The sequence below is a fragment of the Phalangium opilio genome, unplaced genomic scaffold (genome assembly GCF_054372755.1).
Source record: "Phalangium opilio isolate 3A_F unplaced genomic scaffold, DU_Popi_V2 ptg000088l_1, whole genome shotgun sequence".
NCBI classification, from domain to species: Eukaryota; Metazoa; Arthropoda; class Arachnida; order Opiliones; family Phalangiidae; genus Phalangium; species Phalangium opilio.
In genome coordinates, this window is record NW_028324193.1 from 3,769,958 (window position 1) to 3,791,628 (window position 21,671).

General features: G+C 37.8%; 6 non-coding genes across 6 annotated transcripts; all 6 read left to right on the forward strand.

Moving 5' to 3' along the window:
* The first annotated feature begins 144 nt into the window (after positions 1–144).
* TRNAP-AGG (transfer RNA proline (anticodon AGG)) lies at positions 145–216 on the forward strand. Its single transcript has one exon. It is a non-coding gene; the product is annotated as a tRNA-Pro (tRNA).
* A 246-nt stretch (positions 217–462) lies between these two features.
* TRNAP-AGG (transfer RNA proline (anticodon AGG)) lies at positions 463–534 on the forward strand. The gene has a single exon. It is a non-coding gene; the product is annotated as a tRNA-Pro (tRNA).
* A 2,325-nt stretch (positions 535–2,859) lies between these two features.
* On the forward strand, positions 2,860–2,931 carry TRNAP-AGG (transfer RNA proline (anticodon AGG)). The gene has a single exon. It is a non-coding gene; the product is annotated as a tRNA-Pro (tRNA).
* A 12,825-nt stretch (positions 2,932–15,756) lies between these two features.
* TRNAP-AGG (transfer RNA proline (anticodon AGG)) lies at positions 15,757–15,828 on the forward strand. The gene has a single exon. It is a non-coding gene; the product is annotated as a tRNA-Pro (tRNA).
* A 248-nt stretch (positions 15,829–16,076) lies between these two features.
* TRNAP-AGG (transfer RNA proline (anticodon AGG)) lies at positions 16,077–16,148 on the forward strand. The gene has a single exon. It is a non-coding gene; the product is annotated as a tRNA-Pro (tRNA).
* Positions 16,149–21,363: 5,215 nt separating this feature from the next.
* TRNAP-UGG (transfer RNA proline (anticodon UGG)) lies at positions 21,364–21,435 on the forward strand. The gene has a single exon. It is a non-coding gene; the product is annotated as a tRNA-Pro (tRNA).
* Positions 21,436–21,671: the final 236 nt, after the last annotated feature.

Sequence of the window (21,671 nt, forward strand, 5' to 3'; positions counted from 1 at the left end):
GTAATGATTCTCGCTTTGGGTGCGAGTGGTCCCGGGTTCAAATCCCGGACGGACCCGAGTTTATGCAGAAGCAATTTAGTGACTATTTAAAAGCAACTAACCACAGGGTAGGCCTATGAGTTGAGCATGTTTAGTTACACACATGGTCCGTTGGTCTAGGGGTATGATACTCGCTTAGGGTGCGAGTGGTCCCGGGTTCAAATCCCGGACGGGCCCGAGTTTTTGCAAAAGTAAATTAGTGACTATTTTAATGCAACTAACTTCAGGGTAGGCCTATGAGTTGAGCATGTTTAGTTACACACATGGTCCGTTGGTCTAGGGGTATGATACTCGCTTTGGGTGTGAGTGGTCCCGAGATAAAATCCCGACGGACCCGAGTTTTCCCGAAGTAATTTAGTGACTATTTAAAAGCAACTAACCACAGGGTAGGCCTATGAGTTGAGCATGTTTAGTTACACACATGGTCCGTTGGTCTAAAGGTATGATACTCGCTTAGGGTGCGAGTGGTCCCGGGTTGAAATCCCGGACGGACCCGAGTTTTTGCAAAAGTAAATTAATGACTATTTTAATGCAACTAACTACAGGGTAGGTCTATGAGTTGAGTATGTTTAGTCACACACATGGTACTTTGGTCTAGGGGTATGATACACGCTTTGGGTGCGAGTGGTGCCGGGTTCAAATCCCGGACGGACCCGAGTATATGCAGAAGTAATGAAGTGACTATTTAAATGCAACTAACTACAGGGTAGGTCTATGAGTTGAGCATGTTTAGTTACACACATTTTCCGTTGGTCTAGGGGTATGATACTCGCTTCGGGTGTGAGTGGTCCCGGGTTCAAATCCCGGACGGACTCGAGTTTATGCAGAAGCAATTTAGTGACTATTTAAATGCAACTAACTACAGGGTATGCCAATGAGTTGAGCGTATTTAGTTACAGATATGGTCCGTTGGTCTAGGGGTATGATACTCGCTTAGGGTGTGAGTGGTCCCGAGATAAAATCCCGACGTACCCGAGTTTTTGCCGAAGTAATTTAGTGACTATTTAAAAGCAACTAACCACAGGGTAGGCATATGAGTTGAGCATGTTTAGTTACACACATGGTCCGTTGTTCTAGGGTATGATACTCGCTTAGGGTGCGAGTAGTCCCGGGTTCAAATCCCGGACGGACCCGAGTTCTTGCAGAAGTAATTTAGTGACTATTTAAATGCAACTAGTTAAATTGTAGGCTTTCGAGTTGAGCATGTTTTACTTACACACATGGGCCGTTTGTCTAGGGGTATGATACTCGCTCAGGTTGCGAGTGGTCCTGGGTTCAGATCCCGGATGAACCCGAGTTTTTGCAGAAGTAATTAAGAGACTATTTAAATGCAACTAACAACAAGGTAGGCCTATGAGTTGAGCATGTTTAGTTACACACATGGTCCGTCGGTCTATGGGTATGATACTCGCTTAGTGTGCGAGTGGCCCCGGGTTTAAATCCCGGACGAACCCGTGTTTTTGCAGAAGTAATTTAGTGACTATTTAAAAGCAACTAACCACAGGGTAGGCCTATGAGTTGAGCATGTTTAGTTACACACATGGTCCGTTGGTCTAAAGGTATGATACTCGCTTAGGGTGCGAGTGTTCCCGGGTTGAAATCCCGGACGAACCCGAGTTTTTGCAGAAGTAATTTAGTGACTATTTAAACGCAACTAACTACAGGGTAGACCTATGAGTTGAGCATGTTTAGTTACACACATGGTTCGTTGGTCTAAGGTTGTGATACTCGCTTTGGGTGCGAGTGGTCCGGGGTTCAAATCCCGGACGGACCCGAGTTTTTGCAAAAGTAAATTAGTGACTATTTTAATGCAACTAACTACAGGGTAGGTCTATGAGTTGAGTATGTTTAGTTACACACATGGTACTTTGGTCTAGGGGTATGATACACGCTTTGGGTGCGAGTGGTCCCGGGTTCAAATCCCGGACGGACCCGAGTATATGCAGAAGTAATTTAGTGACTATTTAAATGCAACTAACTACAGGGTAGGTCTATGAAATGAGCATGTTTAGTTACACACATGGTCCGTTTTTCTAGGGGTAGGATACTCCCTTAGGGTGTGAGTGGTCCCGAGATAAAATCCCGGACGGAACCGAGTTTTTGCCGAAGTAATTTAGTGACTATTTAAATGCAACTAACTACAGGGTAGGTCTATGAAATGAGCATGTTTTGTTACACACATGGTCCGATGTTCTAGGGGTATGATACTCGCTTTGGGTGCGAGTGGTCCCGGGTTCAAATCCCGGACGGACCCGAGTTTTTGCAGAAGTAATTAAGAGACTATTTAAATGCAACTAACTACAGGGTAGGCCTATGAGTTGAGCATGTTTTTTACAAACATGGTCCGTGAATCTAGGGGTATGATACTCGCTTCGGGTGAGAGTGGTCCCGGGTTCGAACCCCGGACGGACCTGAGGTTATGCAGAAGCAATTTAGTGACTATTTAAATGCAACTAACTACAGGGTAGGCCAATGAGTTGAGCATATTTAGTAACAGACATGGTCCGTTGGTATAGGGGTATGATACTCGCTTAGGGTGTGAGTGGTCCCGAGATAAAATCCCGACGGACCCGAGTTTTTGCCGAAGTAATTTAGTGACTATTTAAATGCAACTAACTACAGGGTAGGTCTATGAAATGAGCATGTTTTGTTACACACATGGTCCGTTGGTCTAGGGGTATGGTACTCGCTTTTGGTGCGAGTGGTCCCGGGTTCAGATCCCGGATGAAACCGAGTTTTTGCAGAAGAAATTAAGAGGCTAATTAAATGCAACTAACGACAAGGTAGGCCTATGAGTTGAGCATGTTTAGTTACACACATGGTCCGTTGGTCTAGGGGTATGATACTCGCTTAGGGTGCGAGTGGTCCCGGGTTCAAATCCCGGACGAACCCGAGTTTTTGCAGAAGTAATTCAGTGACTATTTAAACGTAACTAACTACAGTAGTATATCCCCCCACTTCGTACCTCCGTAGGTGTAGAATGTAGGTGTAGAATGTAGGTCAAGGTCACCAGTGTAGGTCAATGACCTATGACGTAATGAGTGACGTAATCAACGACCCTCGCCGCCGGGGAAGCCCCTCGCGGGGAAACCCGCGCGCCCCCTCGCGGGAAAATACCGCGCGCCGCCTCGCGGGAAAACCGCGAAATTTGAAAACCGCGCGCAAACTCGCGGTGAGTCTGCGCATGCGTATGACGGTCTCTTCAACTGTATCTGTGACGTCATTGGCGAGAAAACACCGTGCGCCGTCTATTGGGAAACTCCTCTCTTCTACAACTGTATCTGTGACGTCATTGATAAGAGAGAGATAGCTTTAAACGTATATTGACAAGGGTTAAATCTTCTACAACTGTATCTGTGACGTCATTAATAAGAGACGAGAATGGATAGCTTGAAACGTACATTGACAAGGGTTAAATCTTCTACAATTGTGACGTCATTGATAAGAGACGAAGATGAATGGATAGCTTTAAACGTACATTGACAAGGGTTAAATAGAAAATCTTTCTTTGAGAAAGTGTAATTATGGAAAATAAGTTAAGCCGAGTGTATTATAACAGTGAAAGTCCTCTCAGTTACGGTAGCGCAAAGAAATTGAAACAAGGAGTGAAAAATGTTTCGAAGAAAAAAATTAAGACATGGCTTCAGTCTCAGCCAACATATACCATTCACAAATCAAGGAGGATATACTTTCCAAGAAATCGTACTTACGTTACAACAGCCAGTGAAGTATTTCAGTGCGACTTGATCGATCTACGAAATCTTAAAAAATATAATAAAGGGTTTCAATATATTCTAACTATTATTGATATCCTCTCAAAATATGCTTGGAGTCTTCCATAGAAAAATAAAACTAGTAAAGAGGTTTTGAAAGCTTTGCGGAGAGTTATTAAAGAAAGAAAGCCGATACGAATTAATGTTGATCAAGGTAGTGAATTTTTATCAAAATTGTTTAAAGATTATTTAAGAAAAGAGGGAATAAGTCTTTATACTAGTGTAGGTGCAATTAAATGCGGAGTAATTGAAAGGTTTAATAGAACTTTAAAGGATAAAATCTTCAAGTTGTTAACTAGAACGAAGAAACTAAATTACATTGATGCCTTACCAAAAATAATGAAATTCTACAATGCAACTGTACATTCAAGTACTGGTTTCGCTCTTATTGATGTCAATGAGAAGAAATTCCACCACAGAATTTGTATTAGTCTTAGACGTCGATATGATGCCCAACTATAACCTCCACGAAATGTTCCTGGAGTATGCCTGAGAAAATAGGCTCTTTCTCGAATCTCGAAAAGATGATAAAACTGTTTACGTTGTACCCGCATTCGAAATGAAAGAAATAGCCCAAATACCCAAGGATAAAACGGACAACGTTTGGAAATGATGGACGCCCACCTCTTTTACATTGAGCTTTGTTGGAAATGTCAGAAACATATTGACTACGAAGCCTGGTATAGAGAACCAATGACTAATAAGTTAGCTGTCATTTTTGAAGTCTTGTGGAGAGATCCTTGGGAACCTTCTTCTTCAGCAGAAATTCAGCGCCTTATCATGATGAATGGTTTAGACAATATGGCTTTAATTTAAAAGTCAAGTAAGACCAAGATACCACCGTGTGTAGAAAGAAGAAACCATCGATAATTAACCCATTGATTAATATCTTTGCAGGTTTGCGAATTACACGTTGTAGGATACAAATTTTCAGTTTTAAATAACGCTTTTGTCATCCATAAGGGCCTGAAAATGGCCAACTCATTCCATAAAGAAAAGGATACCGATCAAGAAAAGAGCCGTATCTTATTTCGACAGTTTAAAACTGAACTATAGGAAAAATATCCAGACTCCTCCAGGAGGTGCTACTGATCTCGAAGCTTCCATTTACATGAAAAAAAGAAGTAATTTATCAGGTTAGTTTTAAAGAGTAAGTAAAAAGAAAATCAAATCTACCTTACATTGTGTATAAAAACAATGGTCCCGGAAGCTTTGGAACAGATTTTGGCTGTTATGAAAAAACTGTCTCCATTGAGGAACTCTATTTAGATAATATAGGAGTTAAATGGTGTATATTCGTACAAGTTATTCTTATAATGACGTTATTTAATGTAAAGATTTGTATTTTAAAATAGGGATTTTGCTCATAAACTTGCATTGGTTTTGATAAGTAATCCAAATGTACCTTTTCATACTTTGGACCTATCAAATAACCTAAAAGAAGATAAAGGTAATATATTTTCTAACGAAAAAAGAAATATCATAGACAAATAACAATAATAGCTCTTCATTGTATTTCTTAATGAAATATCTCTTGTTTGTAAAGAAAAACAGAAAATAAATGTTACCAATAAACATTGTGGTGAACTTTTTATGAGGATATTATTTCTGCATTTTTCATAATAGCGCTGAACTGCCTATCTGTACGAGGTTGAATTCAGGGTTCGTACAAACCTGGGAAACTGGGAAAACTTTCAAAAATTCAGTGTTTGTTCTTCTTGGCGGTCTAGTGTAAACATGTTTTACTGTGCTTTGGTGTGTTTTATTGTTGTGGTACAGTGTAGTTTTAGAGTGTTTTATTGTACTTTTATTGTGTTTTATTGTAGTTTTATTGTGTTTTACTGTGTTTTATTGTAGTTTATTGTATTTTATTGTAGTTTTATTGTACTTTTAGTGTATTTTATTGTGTTTTATTGTACCTTAGTGTATTTTATTATGGTATAGTGTAGTTTAAGAGTGTTTTATTGTACTTTTATTGTACTTTTAGTTTGTTTCACTATGTTTTGGTTTGGTTTTATTGCGTTTTACTGTGTTTTGGTGTGTTTTATTGTAGTTTTACTGTATTTCGGTGTATTTTGTTGTAACTTAAGTTATTTGTCATAAATTCACAAAGTTTCTGTAAGACTCAATATCATATTGATCATAATAATACGTGGAACAAAGTATTTAGTTTATTATTAGTTTATTTAGTTTATTATTAGTTTATTATTATTATTAGTTTATTTAGTTTATTATTATTATTTAGTTTATTATTATTAGTTTATTTAGTTCATTATTAGTTTATTATTATTAGTTTACTTAGTTTATTATTATTATTTATATATATTGTGCCTTTATAACATTAAAGTAAAACGAAATAAATTTCCTTACCTACATCCAAAATATCACTCCAAAATTATTATGATATTTTTCGTTTGAATCAACTAACCATTCCACGAACATCTGTCACGACAAAACGGAAACAGTAGGTGTACCATTTTTGAACGCTTTTCTCCCAATACCAGTTCAGTATAAATCTCTTCAACTAGAAAGTGTATTTTATTGTACTTTAAGTGTATTTTATTATGGTATAGTATTTTTTAGTGTGTTTTATTGTACTTTTAGTGTATTTTATTGTGTTTTACTGTATTTTATTGTAGTTTTATTGTACTTTTAGTGTATTTTATTGTGTTTTACTGTGTTTTATTATAGTTTTATTGTACCTTTGTGTAGTTTTATAGTGTTTTATTTTACTTTTAGTGTATTTTATTGTGTTTTACTGTATTTTATTGTAGTTTTATTGTACTTTTAGTGTATTTTATTGTGTTTTACTGTGTTTTATTATAGTTTTATTGTACCTTTGTGTAGTTTTATAGTGTTTTATTTTACTTTTAGTGTATTTTATTGTGTTTTACTGTATTTTATTGTAGTTTTATTGTACTTTTAGTGTGTTTTATTGTAGTTTTGTTGTGGTATAGTGTAGCTTTAGAGTGTTTTATTGTACTTTTATTGTGTTTTATTGTAGTTTTATTGTACCCTAGTGTATTTTTATTGTGTTTTACTGTGTTTTATTGTAGTTTTATTGTACTTTTAGTGTGTTTTATTGTAGTTTTGTTGTGGTATAGTGTAGCTTTAGAGTGTTTTATTGTACTTTTATTGTGTTTTATTGTAGTTTTATTGTGTTTTACTGTGTTTTATTGTAGTTTATTGTATTTTATTGTAGTTTTATTGTACTTTTAGTGTATTTTATTGTGTTTTATTGTACCTTAGTGTATTTTATTATGGTATAGTGTAGTTTTAGAGTGTTTTATTGTACTTTTATTGTACTTTTAGTTTGTTTCACTGTGTTTTGGTTTGGTTTTATTGCGTTTTACTGTGTTTTGGTGTGTTTTTATTGTAGTTTTAGTGTATTTCGGTGTATTTTGTTGTAATTTAAGTTATTTGTCATAAATTCACAAAGTTTCTGTAAGACTCAATATCATATTGATCATAATAATACGTGGAACAAAGTATTTAGTTTATTATTAGTTTATTTAGTTTATTATTAGTTTATTATTATTATTAGTTTATTTAGTTTATTATTATTATTTAGTTTATTATTATTAGTTTATTTAGTTCATTATTAGTTTATTATTATTAGTTTACTTAGTTTATTATTATTATTTATATATATTGTGCCTTTATAACATTAAAGTAAAACGAAATAAATTTCCTTACCTACATCCAAAATATCACTCCAAAATTATTATGATATTTTTCGTTTGAATCAACTAACCATTCCACGAACATCTGTCACGACAAAACGGAAACAGTAGGTGTACCATTTTTGAACGCTTTTCTCCCAATACCAGTTCAGTATAAATCTCTTCAACTAGAAAGTGTATTTTATTGTACTTTAAGTGTATTTTATTATGGTATAGTGTACTTTTAGTGTGTTTTATTGTACTTTTAGTGTATTTTATTGTGTTTTACTGTATTTTATTGTAGTTTTATTGTACTTTTAGTGTATTTTATTGTGTTTTACTGTGTTTTATTATAGTTTTATTGTACCTTTGTGTAGTTTTATAGTGTTTTATTTTACTTTTAGTGTATTTTATTGTGTTTTACTGTATTTTATTGTAGTTTTATTGTACTTTTAGTGTGTTTTATTGTAGTTTTGTTGTGGTATAGTGTAGCTTTAGAGTGTTTTATTGTACTTTTATTGTGTTTTATTGTAGTTTTATTGTACCCTAGTGTATTTTTATTGTGTTTTACTGTGTTTTATTGTAGTTTTATTGTACTTTTAGTGTATTTTATTGTGTTTTACTGTATTTTATTGTAGTTTTATTGTACCCTAGTGTATTTTTATTGTGTTTTACTGTGTTTTATTGTAGTTTTTTTGTATTTTATTGTAGTTTTATTGTACTTTTAGTGTATTTTATTGTGTTTTACTGTGTTTTATTATAGTTTTATTGTACCTTTGTGTAGTTTTATAGTGTTTTATTTTACTTTTAGTGTATGTATTTTATTGTGTTTTACTGTATTTTATTGTAGTTTTATTGTACTTTTAGTGTGTTTTATTGTAGTTTTGTTGTGGTATAGTGTAGCTTTAGAGTGTTTTATTGTACTTTTATTGTGTTTTATTGTAGTTTTATTGTACCCTAGTGTATTTTTATTGTGTTTTACTGTGTTTTATTGTAGTTTTATTGTACTTTTAGTGTATTTTAGGTTTTCGTGACACTTTAAGCAATATGGTTTTTTGTTGGGGCATGCAAATCTAATTTAAAATAGTCTTTTACAACGTGATTACCGTGACGCCAATCGGTAATATTGTGCGGTAATTGTGAGGGGCGCGTCATAACATAATTGTACTGTAGAAATGAAAGTTTATAATGTGCTCTAACTCGAAAACATCTTGTGCCGAAAGATAGTTTAAAATGTTTGAATCGAGATACTCACCGGTTGTAGCGAGTGATTCTTCAAGTTCAGTAGCGATATGACTGGGTAAACAACCCGAATAAAGATCATGCCGAGAAGCGAGTTCATACTCGTATAGTATATTAAAAGTTTCGCTCGACGCTACTTTAGCCAAGGTATACAGACAAGGTATATTCGACAAAGACATGACTATTGTTATGGCGGGGAGAATTTAATAGTTTGTAGATCTGAATACAGTATCACGATTTCGAATCCCCTTAGCGAGAGTCCTTAACAAGCGAACCAAGGTTACTTTTGTAAAGGATATATTTTTATAATAAACAGTTGTTTTCATAAAGCGAAAACAAGGTTGGTTGACGTCAAAGATAATTGGAAATATATTTTGCTCTCTTATAAGTAACAGTTGCTTTTATAAAGTAAAGACAAGGTTAGTTGATGTCAAATATAATTCGACGTATGACGTCAAGGTTAGCCATGATAAAAATTTATTTTGCTCCTTTATAACTTACAGTTGTTGGTTATAGACTTCGTTCCATAAAATACTATCAAACTAGCTAGGACCCAAGGATTCGTTATACCTGAAGGTGAATAATATAGCGCCTATACCGTGTTATATTTTGCTTCGTTATAATTAACAGGTGTTTTAATAAAGCGAAAACAAGGTTGGCGTCAAAGGTAATTCGAAATATACGTATGACGTCAAGGTTATAATATATTTTTCGCTCTTATAACTAACAGCTGTTTTTGTAAAACGGAAACAAGATTTTTTTACATCTATGTTAGTTCAAAATGTACTTATTTTAACGTGATACGTAGACCGCTTTAGATCTAGTATATAACCCCGCAAGTCGCGGCGTACAATCACTTGAGGCAATATCTCTCGACCATAAACTAAATTCTCTCGATGCCTTTAGACATGGTAAGATTTTTTTTCCACGTTTTTAAAAACTGCATGTCCAAATGTATCATTATTGTCTTTAGACGGCAAATCAAACGTGGGAAACTATCGAAATTAAATTTAACGAGAGCGACAATATCGGTGTAAAATTAGTTAAATTAAACAATAAATTATATGTAGATATTAGAAGATACGCTTTTAAAAAACCCCTTATATATGGAATATGTATTTCGATAGACGTGATAGAAGAAGTTAAAAAAAATTTAAGCAAACCATGCGGTATCATAAAACAGACCCTATGTTTCCCGGGAATGTTGGAACTGGAAAATTTTAAAGATACGGGCTATTTATTAACAAAATATAGGGGGGAAATGCGCGAAAAAAAATTAAATTTAAAGTTTGATGAGGTACCAGAAGTTGTCAGTCTTATAGACAAAGTTTTAAAGAAAATGCCTGTAACTGTATAAGAAATTTGAAAATGTGCGCAATAAAGAATTTTTAAAACGTATTTTTAGAAAAATTAATACTTTTTTTTTATTTTAGAACTTGTAGTGTATATTATTTTAGATATTTTAGTTTGTTTCCTAGGTCTACGTCAAGAGTTTTATTTCGAGTTGCGCCTAAGATCAAATAGAAAACATGTCATCATCCGAAGAAGAGCCTTTGGATCTTTCCTATTTTAATCCTAAAAGGTTTTACGAATTATCAAAAGTTAACCAAACTGTCTCTCGAAAGTTCAACTGTTTAGCCTCTGAATATAAAATTATTTTTAAAGACCTTCATATGCTCAAATTGACAGAAGTATATGAACAATTGAAAAAAATCTTTCAATCCATTATAGAGACAATTTTAGAATCTTCTCCAGGTTACAATAGCGTTAGATTTTGTGTTAGGTCTGACTTACTGGAAAATGCTATAAATTTAAATTTTATGGCCCTAAATGAGTTAACGGCGGAAAGATTAATGACTGCCATTAGTCAAGTAAGTCAAAGCCGAAGAAATTTTTTTCTCGAGGGTGATGTCAGGCTCGATGCTATATTTTTAAACGTTAATGTACCAATATCAGGTCGTCGATCTGTTAAAAATAGATCGATGATAGCTCTCGACAAATATATTCAGAAAGGAAGGACATTTTTACCCATAATTAACGATGATGAACTATGCGTATCAAGAGCAATCGTTTGCGGGACGATGGTTGCTGATTTAACATATTTAAAGAAACAAAAGCTTAGTACTTTGACTTTTGATTTTCATCGTTATAGACGTATACAACTAGGTCATAGACCTTTGCAAAAAGAAGAAGCGTTAAAGCTTCATGCCAAGGCTAATGTGCCTATTGGTCCCGTTAGTTTAGACAAAATTTCAATGTTTCAAAAAGTATTGCAACCCGAGTATCAAATAGTTATTTTCAGTGCTAATGATAATTTTAAAAAGGTTTATCAAGGTGAAATGTTTTCGGAGAAAAAAATTTTTTTATTACAAATAGATCAACACATGCACGTCATTAAAAGTTTAGCCAGTATGTTTGGGGCCAAGTCGTATTGCAACACGTGTTTAACAACGTTTACTAAATTTAATGACGCAAAAAAACACAAATGTTTTAATCAAAAAATCAAATGTTGGCGTTGTTACTCTGAGACCTTTCACGAAGACCCTCAGATTGAAATATCTCGCTGCCAAAACTGTAATAGATACTTTAAAGGGCCTGAATGTTTCCAATTTCACATAGAAAATGACACTTGTTTAAAAATTAAACGGTGCTTAAAATGTTGCAAAGAAATTCGCGATGACAAACATAAATGTCTTACATCTTGTTCTAGATGTAAAATTGAGCACCCTCCCAAAATGTGTTACGTTCAACCCCTTGATGATACTTTTAAAGAAACTAGATTTTGTTATTTTGACTGTGAAACTATTGATATGAACATCAATAGAAACATACCCCAGTTCTATTAGTTTCGGCCATGCAAATTAATGATACCGAATACGATTATCAAATTTTTAGAGGTTTTGATTGTGTTGATAAATTTATGAAATATCTGACCCAAACAGAAGATGAGACATCTTATACAAGGAACAATAAACGAATAAAAATAAGTAAACCTAAATTTGAAAATTTGACTATAGTGGCCCACAATTTTAAAGGTTTTGATTCGTATTTTATATTAAATTGGTTAATTAATAACCATGTAAAACCAGACGTCATATTCGACGGCTCTAAAATTCTAGCTCTCTTTATTAAAAGTCAAAATTTTAGGTTTATTTGTAGTTATTCATTCGTGGCCCTTCCTCTGAGAGCCTTTACAGAAACGTTTCAATTGGGTAGTTACAAAAAACAGTTTTTTCCTTATATTTTCTTAAAAGAGGACACTTTAAACTATGAAGGTCCGTTACCTGAAAAAGCCGTATTTCAACCTGAATTTATGAATGAAAAGGACCGACAGGCCTTTGATTTATGGTACAGTGAAAAAGGTAAAAAATCCACGTACAAAATAATGACCGAATTAGAGGAATACGCTGTACAAGATGTGGTAGTTTTACAAAAAGGAATTACAAAATTTAGAGAACTTTACAAAAAGGCATCGGGTCTAGATCCTCTTAATTGCGGAGCTATTACAATATCGGGGGCCTGTACTAATGTGTTTTTACACAAATATTTGGAAAAAAATACATTGGGTGTAGTACCTAGTCCGGGTTATCGTGGATCATTCAACCAAAGTAGTAAAGCTATCAAGTGGTTGGCTTGGGTTAGTAAAGAAATGAAGGTAGAAATACAGACAGCCCTATCTCCTGAAGGAGAAAAAAGAAATGGACCTTATTTAGTTGATGGTTACTCAAAGGATCCTGAAATTATCCTAGAGTTTAATGGTTGCGCGTATCACGGTTGTCCGAAATGTTTAAAAGGTAGTGAATGGAACAGTTTAGTAAATGATACAAATAAAAACTGTTACGAAAAGGGCCTGGATAGAATAGAATTTATAAAAAAGTTACACCCTAATGCAAAGTATATAATAATGTGGGAATGCGAGTTTGAAAATTTGTTAAAGACAAATATCGCTTGTAGTACCTTTTGCGAAACTGTAGAGGTACCTTCACCAATATTAGCCAGGTCGGCTTTATACGGTGGAAGGACAGAAGTCTTCAAATTATATCATAAACCGGATGAAGCAAAAAAAATTTATTATTACGACCTCATGTCACTCTATCCCGCTGTCAATAAATACGGAATCTACCCAAAAGGACATCCCAAAATTTTAAATAGTAACTTTAACTATGAAAAAAATGCCTATTTTGGGATAATATCGTGTGAACTCTTGCCCCCGACTGACCTATATATCCCAGTTTTACCATACAGGTTTAATGGAAAATTGTTTTTCCCCCTGTGTAAGTCATGTGCCCTTGAATCAAATAATGAAGCGTGTCAACATTCTGACAAGGAACGAATTATTTCGGGTATTTGGCCCTCGCCTGAAATTTACAAAGCCGTAGAAATGGGTTATAAAATTATAAAAATATACGAAGTACATCATTTCGACGAGACATTTCAGTATGAAAAACATGTTAACGATGGACTATTTGGAGGTTATGTTAACAATTTTTTGAAGATAAAACAAGCTAATTCCGGCTATCCGTCTTCCGTTAAAACTGCCGAGCAAAAACAAAAATATATTGAATCGATTTATGAATCTGAAGGTATTAGTATCGAGATGGACGAAGTAGTCCATAACCCCGCGCTGAGAGCTATTTCAAAGATTTGTCTCAACAGTCTTTGGGGTCGTTTTGGTATGAATACAAACAAAATCAAAACACTAATTGTTAACGAGTACACAGAACTTGTACGTATCTTATCTGATGACACAAAGGAATTGGTAGATTTAAGACCAATTAATGAAGAAATGTGCTTATTATCGTACAAAAACAAAGATGAATTTGCACCAACATATTTCAAAGGAAATCCGTATGTGGCTTGTTTCGTTTCGTGTTACGGAAGATTAACCTTATTCGAGACCTTGCATAAATTGGGTAAAAGAGCATTATACACAGATACGGATAGCGTTTTATTTGTGGCGGGGGAAAACGATTTTAAACCCCCCACGGGTAACAATTTAGGATGTTGGGTTAACGAACTAGGGGACGCTACAATTACAGAGTTTGTTTCAAATGGGCCCAAGAGTTACGGTTACAGAACTACGGACGGTCAATCTGTCGTGAAGGTTAAAGGAATTTGCCTTAATCGTGTTAACGAGAAAATTATAAACTTTGAAGCTATAGTGGACTCTATAAAAAATAAATCCAAACGTCTAAAAGTGGACGTTCCTTTCAACGTCATTCGAAATAAAACGTCGGCCACTCTTTTAAGTCGAAAACTAGAAAAAAGCTTTGGATTTACGTTTAACAAACGTGTAATTAAAGGTTGGGACACTTTGCCTTTTGGTTTTAAAGCGGACCCATGAAAATTATTTTAGAATTAAAAATCAAATAATCATAATAATTAATAATGTATAGTCTAAAATTAACAAAATAGATTAATGTAAAAAATAATATATGTAAATAAGATAACAGCTTAAAAAACCTCTGCTGTTCTAAGATAAAAAACGGACACGTGACCTATGGGGTCCCTCGTCTCTTTCTAGTGAGCCTCTCAAAAAATCACTCTCGAAATTACCTCCAACGCGAGAAGTTCATTTAATTTTATCCTTGGTAAAATAAACTATTTCTTGCAAATAAAGTCTCAAAGTTTATTCATTTACAAAATAACCAACAAAAGTATATTAAGACTAGTTAATTTTCAGTCGGTTAATTAGTTCTTTTAGATAATATTAGTTCTCCCAATAACCTAAACACCAACAATTCTTATCAATGACGTCACAGATACAGTTGAAGAGACCGTCATACGCATGCGCAGACTCACCGCGAGTTTGCGCGCGGTTTTCAAATTTCGCGGTTTTCCCGCGAGGCGGCGCGCGGTATTTTCCCGCGAGGGGGCGCGCGGGTTTCCCCGCGAGGGGCTTCCCCGGCGGCGAGGGTCGTTGATTACGTCACTCATTACGTCATAGGTCATTGACCTACACTGGTGACCTTGACCTACATTCTACACCTACATTCTACACCTACGGAGGTACGAAGTGGGGGGATATACTACTAACTACAGGGTAGACCTATGAGTTGAGCATGTTTAGTTACACTCATGGACCGTTGGTCTAGATGTATGATACTCGCTTAGGGTGCGAGTGGTCCCGGGTTGAAATCCCGGACGAACCCGAGTTTTTGCAGAAGTAATTTAGTGACTATTTAAACGCAACTAACTACAGGGTAGACCTATGAGTTGAGCATGTTTAGTTACACACATGGTTCGTTGGTCTAAGGTTGTGATACTCGCTTTGGGTGCGAGTGGTCCGGGGTTCAAATCCCGGACGGACCCGAGTTTTTGCAAAAGTAAATTAGTGACTATTTAAATGCAACTAACAACAAGGTAGGCCCAAGAGTTTAGCATGTTTCAGTATCATTCATGGTACGTTGTTCTAGGGGTATGATACTCGCTTAGGGTGCGAGTAGTCCCGGGTTCAAAACCCGGACGGACCCGAGTTTTTGCAGAAGTAATTTAGTGACTATTTAAATGCAACTAGTTAAATTGTAGGCTTTCGAGTTGAGCATGTTTTACTTACACACATGGGCCGTTTGTCTAGGGGTATGATACTCGCTCAGGCTGCGAGTGGTCCTGGGTTCAGATCCCGGATGAACCCGAGTTTTTGCAGAAGTAATTAAGAGACTATTTAAATGCAACTAACAACAAGGTAGGCCTATGAGTTGAGCATGTTTAGTTACACACATGGTACGTTGGTCTAGGGGTATGATACTTTTTCGGGTGTGAGTGGTCCCGGGTTCAAAACCCGGACGGACCCGAGTTTATGCAGAAGCAATTTAGTGACTATTTAAATGCAACTAACTACAGGGTAGGCCAATGAGTTGAGCATATTTAGTTACAGACATGGTCCGTTGGTGTAGGTGTATGATACTCGCTTAGGGTGTGAGTGGTCCCGAGATAAAATCCCGACGGACCCGAGTTTTTGCCGAAGTAATTTAGTGACTATTTAAACGCAACTAACCACAGGGTAGGCATATGAGTTGAGCATGTTTGGTTACACACATGGTCCGTTGGTCTAGGGGTATGATACTCGCTTAGGGTGCGAGTGGCCCCGGGTTTAAATCCCGGACGGACCCGAGTTTTTGCCGAAGTAATTTAGTGACTATTTAAATGCAACTAACTACAGGGTAGGTCTATGAAATGAGCATGTTTAGTTACACACATGGTCCGTTGGTCTAGGGGTATGATACTCGCTTTGGGTGCGAGTGGTCCCGGGTTCAGATCCCGGATGAAACCGAGTTTTTGCAGAAGAAATTAAGAGGCTATTTAAATGCAACTAACGACAAGGTAGGCCTATGAGTTGAGCATGTTTAGTTACACACATGGTCCGTTGGTCTAGGGGTATGATACTCGCTTAGGGTGCGAGTGGTCCCGGGTTCAAATCCCGGACGAACCCGAGTTTTTGCAGAAGTAATTCAGTGACTATTTAAACGTAACTAACTAAAGGGTAGACCTATGAGTTGAGCATGTTTAGTTACACTTATGGACCGTTGGTCTAGAGGTATGATACTCGCTTTGGGTGCGAGTGGTCCCGGGTTCAAATCCCGGACGGACCCGAGTATATGCAGAAGTAATTAAGTGTCTATTTAAATCCAACTAACTACTGGGTAGGTCTATGAGTTGAGCATGTTTAGTTACACACATGGTCCGTTTGTCTAGGGGTATGATACTCGCTTAGGGTGTGAGTGGTCACGAGATAAAATCCCGACGGACCCGAGTTTTTGCCGAAGTAATTTAGTGACTATTTAAAAGCAACTAACCACAGGGTAGGCCTATGAGTTGAGCATGTTTTGTTACACACATGGTCCGTTGGTCTAGGGGTATGATACTCGCTTTGGGTGCGAGTGGGCCCCGGTTCAAATCCCGGACGGACCCGAGTTTTTGCAGAAATAATTTAGTGACTATTTAAATGCAACTAACAACAAGGTAGGCCCAAGAGTTTAGCATGTTTCAGTATCATTCATGGTACGTTGTTCTAGGGGTATGATACTCGCTTAGGGTGCGAGTAGTCCCGGGTTCAAAACCCGGACGGACCCGAGTTTTTGCAGAAGTAATTTAGTGACTATTTAAATGCAACTAGTTAAATTGTAGGCTTTCGAGTTGAGCATGTTTTACTTACACACATGGGCCGTTTGTCTAGGGGTATGATACTCACTCAGGCTGCGAGTGGTCCTGGGTTCAGATCCCGGATGAACCCGAGTTTTTGCAGAAGTAATTAAGAGACTATTTAAATGCAACTAACAACAAGGTAGGCCTATGAGTTGAGCATGTTTAGTTACACACATGGTACGTTGGTCTAGGGGTATGATACTTTTTCGGGTGTGAGTGGTCCCGGGTTCAAATCCCGGACGGACCCGAGTTTATGCAGAAGCAATTTAGTGACTATTTAAATGCAACTAACTACAGGGTAGGCCAATGAGTTGAGCATATTTAGTTACAGACATGGTCCGTTGGTGTAGGTGTATGATACTCGCTTAGGGTGTGAGTGGTCCCGAGATAAAATCCCGACGGACCCGTGTTTTTGCCGAAGTAATTTAGTGACTATTTAAAAGCAACTAACCACAGGGTAGGACTATGAGTTGAGCATGTTTAGTTACACACATGGTCCTTTGGTTTAGGGGTATGATACTCGCTTTGAGTGCGAGTGGTTCCGGGTTCAAATCCCGGACGGACCCGAGTATATGCAGAAGTAATTAAGTGTCTATTTAAATGCAACTAACTACTGGGTAGGTCTATGAGTTGAGCATGTTTAGTTACACACATGGTCCGTTTGTCTAGGGGTATGATACTCGCTTAGGGTGTGAGTGGTCACGAGATAAAATCCCGACGGACCCGAGTTTTTGCCGAAGTAATTCAGTGACTATTTAAACGTAACTAACTAAAGGGTAGACCTATGAGTTGAGCATGTTTAGTTACACTTATGGACCGTTGGTCTAGAGGTATGATACTCGCTTTGGGTGCGAGTGGTCCCGGGTTCAAATCCCGGACGGACCCGAGTATATGCAGAAGTAATTAAGTGTCTATTTAAATCCAACTAACTACTGGGTAGGTCTATGAGTTGAGCATGTTTAGTTACACACATGGTCCGTTTGTCTAGGGGTATGATACTCGCTTAGGGTGTGAGTGGTCACGAGATAAAATCCCGACGGACCCGAGTTTTTGCCGAAGTAATTTAGTGACTATTTAAAAGCAACTAACCACAGGGTAGGCCTATGAGTTGAGCATGTTTTGTTACACACATGGTCCGTTGGTCTAGGGGTATGATACTCGCTTTGGGTGCGAGTGGGCCCCGGTTCAAATCCCGGACGGACCCGAGTTTTTGCAGAAATAATTTAGTGACTATTTAAATGCAACTAACAACAAGGTAGGCCCAAGAGTTTAGCATGTTTCAGTATCATTCATGGTACGTTGTTCTAGGGGTATGATACTCGCTTAGGGTGCGAGTAGTCCCGGGTTCAAAACCCGGACGGACCCGAGTTTTTGCAGAAGTAATTTAGTGACTATTTAAATGCAACTAGTTAAATTGTAGGCTTTCGAGTTGAGCATGTTTTACTTACACACATGGGCCGTTTGTCTAGGGGTATGATACTCGCTCAGGCTGCGAGTGGTCCTGGGTTCAGATCCCGGATGAACCCGAGTTTTTGCAGAAGTAATTAAGAGACTATTTAAATGCAACTAACAACAAGGTAGGCCTATGAGTTGAGCATGTTTAGTTACACACATGGTACGTTGGTCTAGGGGTATGATACTTTTTCGGGTGTGAGTGGTCCCGGGTTCAAATCCCGGACGGACCCGAGTTTATGCAGAAGCAATTTAGTGACTATTTAAATGCAACTAACTACAGGGTAGGCCAATGAGTTGAGCATATTTAGTTACAGACATGGTCCGTTGGTGTAGGTGTATGATACTCGCTTAGGGTGTGAGTGGTCCCGAGATAAAATCCCGACGGACCCGTGTTTTTGCCGAAGTAATTTAGTGACTATTTAAAAGCAACTAACCACAGGGTAGGACTATGAGTTGAGCATGTTTAGTTACACACATGGTCCTTTGGTTTAGGGGTATGATACTCGCTTTGAGTGCGAGTGGTTCCGGGTTCTAATCCCGGACGGACCCGAGTATATGCAGAAGTAATTAAGTGTCTATTTAAATGCAACAAACTACTGGGTAGGTCTATGAGTTGAGCATGTTTAGTTACACACATGGTCCGTTTGTCTAGGGGTATGATACTCGCTTAGGGTGTGAGTGGTCACGAGATAAAATCCCGACGGACCCGAGTTTTTGCCGAAGTAATTCAGTGACTATTTAAACGTAACTAACTAAAGGGTAGACCTATGAGTTGAGCATGTTTAGTTACACTTATGGACCGTTGGTCTAGAGGTATGATACTCGCTTTGGGTGCGAGTGGTCCCGGGTTCAAATCCCGGACGGACCCGAGTATATGCAGAAGTAATTAAGTGTCTATTTAAATCCAACTAACTACTGGGTAGGTCTATGAGTTGAGCATGTTTAGTTACACACATGGTCCGTTTGTCTAGGGGTATGATACTCGCTTAGGGTGTGAGTGGTCACGAGATAAAATCCCGACGGACCCGAGTTTTTGCCGAAGTAATTTAGTGACTATTTAAAAGCAACTAACCACAGGGTAGGCCTATGAGTTGAGCATGTTTTGTTACACACATGGTCCGTTGGTCTAGGGGTATGATACTCGCTTTGGGTGCGAGTGGGCCCCGGTTCAAATCCCGGACGGACCCGAGTTTTTGCAGAAATAATTTAGTGACTATTTAAATGCAACTAACAACAAGGTAGGCCCAAGAGTTTAGCATGTTTCAGTATCATTCATGGTACGTTGTTCTAGGGGTATGATACTCGCTTAGGGTGCGAGTAGTCCCGGGTTCAAAACCCGGACGGACCCGAGTTTTTGCAGAAGTAATTTAGTGACTATTTAAATGCAACTAGTTAAATTGTAGGCTTTCGAGTTGAGCATGTTTTACTTACACACATGGGCCGTTTGTCTAGGGGTATGATACTCGCTCAGGCTGCGAGTGGTCCTGGGTTCAGATCCCGGATGAACCCGAGTTTTTGCAGAAGTAATTAAGAGACTATTTAAATGCAACTAACAACAAGGTAGGCCTATGAGTTGAGCATGTTTAGTTACACACATGGTACGTTGGTCTAGGGGTATGATACTTTTTCGGGTGTGAGTGGTCCCGGGTTCAAATCCCGGACGGACCCGAGTTTATGCAGAAGCAATTTAGTGACTATTTAAATGCAACTAACTACAGGGTAGGCCAATGAGTTGAGCATATTTAGTTACAGACATGGTCCGTTGGTGTAGGTGTATGATACTCGCTTAGGGTGTGAGTGGTCCCGAGATAAAATCCCGACGGACCCGTGTTTTTGCCGAAGTAATTTAGTGACTATTTAAAAGCAACTAACCACAGGGTAGGACTATGAGTTGAGCATGTTTAGTTACACACATGGTCCTTTGGTTTAGGGGTATGATACTCGCTTTGAGTGCGAGTGGTTCCGGGTTCAAATCCCGGACGGACCCGAGTATATGCAGAAGTAATTAAGTGACTATTTAAATGCAACTAACTACAAAGTAGGCCAATGAGTTGAGCATATTTAGTTACAGACATGGTCCGTTGGTTTAGGGTAGTGATGCCACAAATATTCGGTTACTATTCGGTATTCGGCCTATTCGGCCATTTTTTTCGTATTCGGTATTCGGCCGAATTTTTCGTAACATTCGGCCGAATACCGAATCTCCAATCATGAAGGAAAAAAACGGAAAAATTACTAAAAAATTATTTATTTCAATAACAATTTTTACTTTAATATTTATAATCTACCAGTGGTAAGTTGTGATGAATAAAAGAAAGCATATAGTGACACGATCTACTCGCAAATGAACCAAAAACCTAAAAACGCTATAGACGGGTCCTATAGTGTTAAAGAGAGCGCGTTGAAAAATCGTTACTTCCCCCTTTTCATTCTCTCCTTCCCGAGTATATCACCAACGTTGAAAGCTTCCGCGCAGGCCCGCTGTAGCAGAGGCGGTAGAGAGCGGATCTAAACCATGGAAGAACTCGCGTTCTTCCATGTCTAAACAGTGTATCCCTCTTTCTGCTTGCGCGCCAATATTGCGCAGAGCAGTAATCGCGTTACAGCTAGTGCCGAGAGGAGAGGAGAGTTTTCCCACGTGACCCTACATTTCGCGTAGCCGTCTGCCTATTCACCTCACCATTCCATACCCTTCTTCTTCCATGATGAGACCTGTCCCATTGCGGTCCGTGCGGGGATGTACGTATTTCGCGGAACGGGTTACAGCTCATAACCGGTTTCGCGCGAGTTGCACATATCTCACGCCCGAATATTCGGTGGCCGAATATTCGGTGATTCGGCCGAGAGCATGGCCGAATATTCGGTATTCGGTAAAATCAATATTCGCGGCATCACTAGTTTAGGGGTATGATACTCGCTTAGGGTGTGAGTGGTCCCGAGATAAAATCCCGACGGACCCGAGTTTTTGCCGAAGTAATTTAGTGACTATTTTAATGCAACTAACTTCAGGGTAGGCCTATGAGTTGAGCATGTTTAATTACACACATGGTCCGTTGGTCTAGGGGTATGATACTCGCTTTGGGTGCGAGTGGTCCCGGGTTCAAACCCCGGATGGACCCGAGTTTTTGCAGAAGTAATTTAGTGACTATTTAAATGCAACTAACAACAAGGTAGGCCCACGTGTTTAGCATGTTTCAGTATCATTCATGGTCCGTTGGTCTAGGGGTATGATAATCGCTTCGGGTGTGAGTGGTCCCAGGTTCAAATCCCGGACGGACCCGAGTATAAGCAGAAGTAATTAAGTGACTATTTAAATGCAACTAACTACAGGGTAGGTCTATGAGTTGAGCATGTT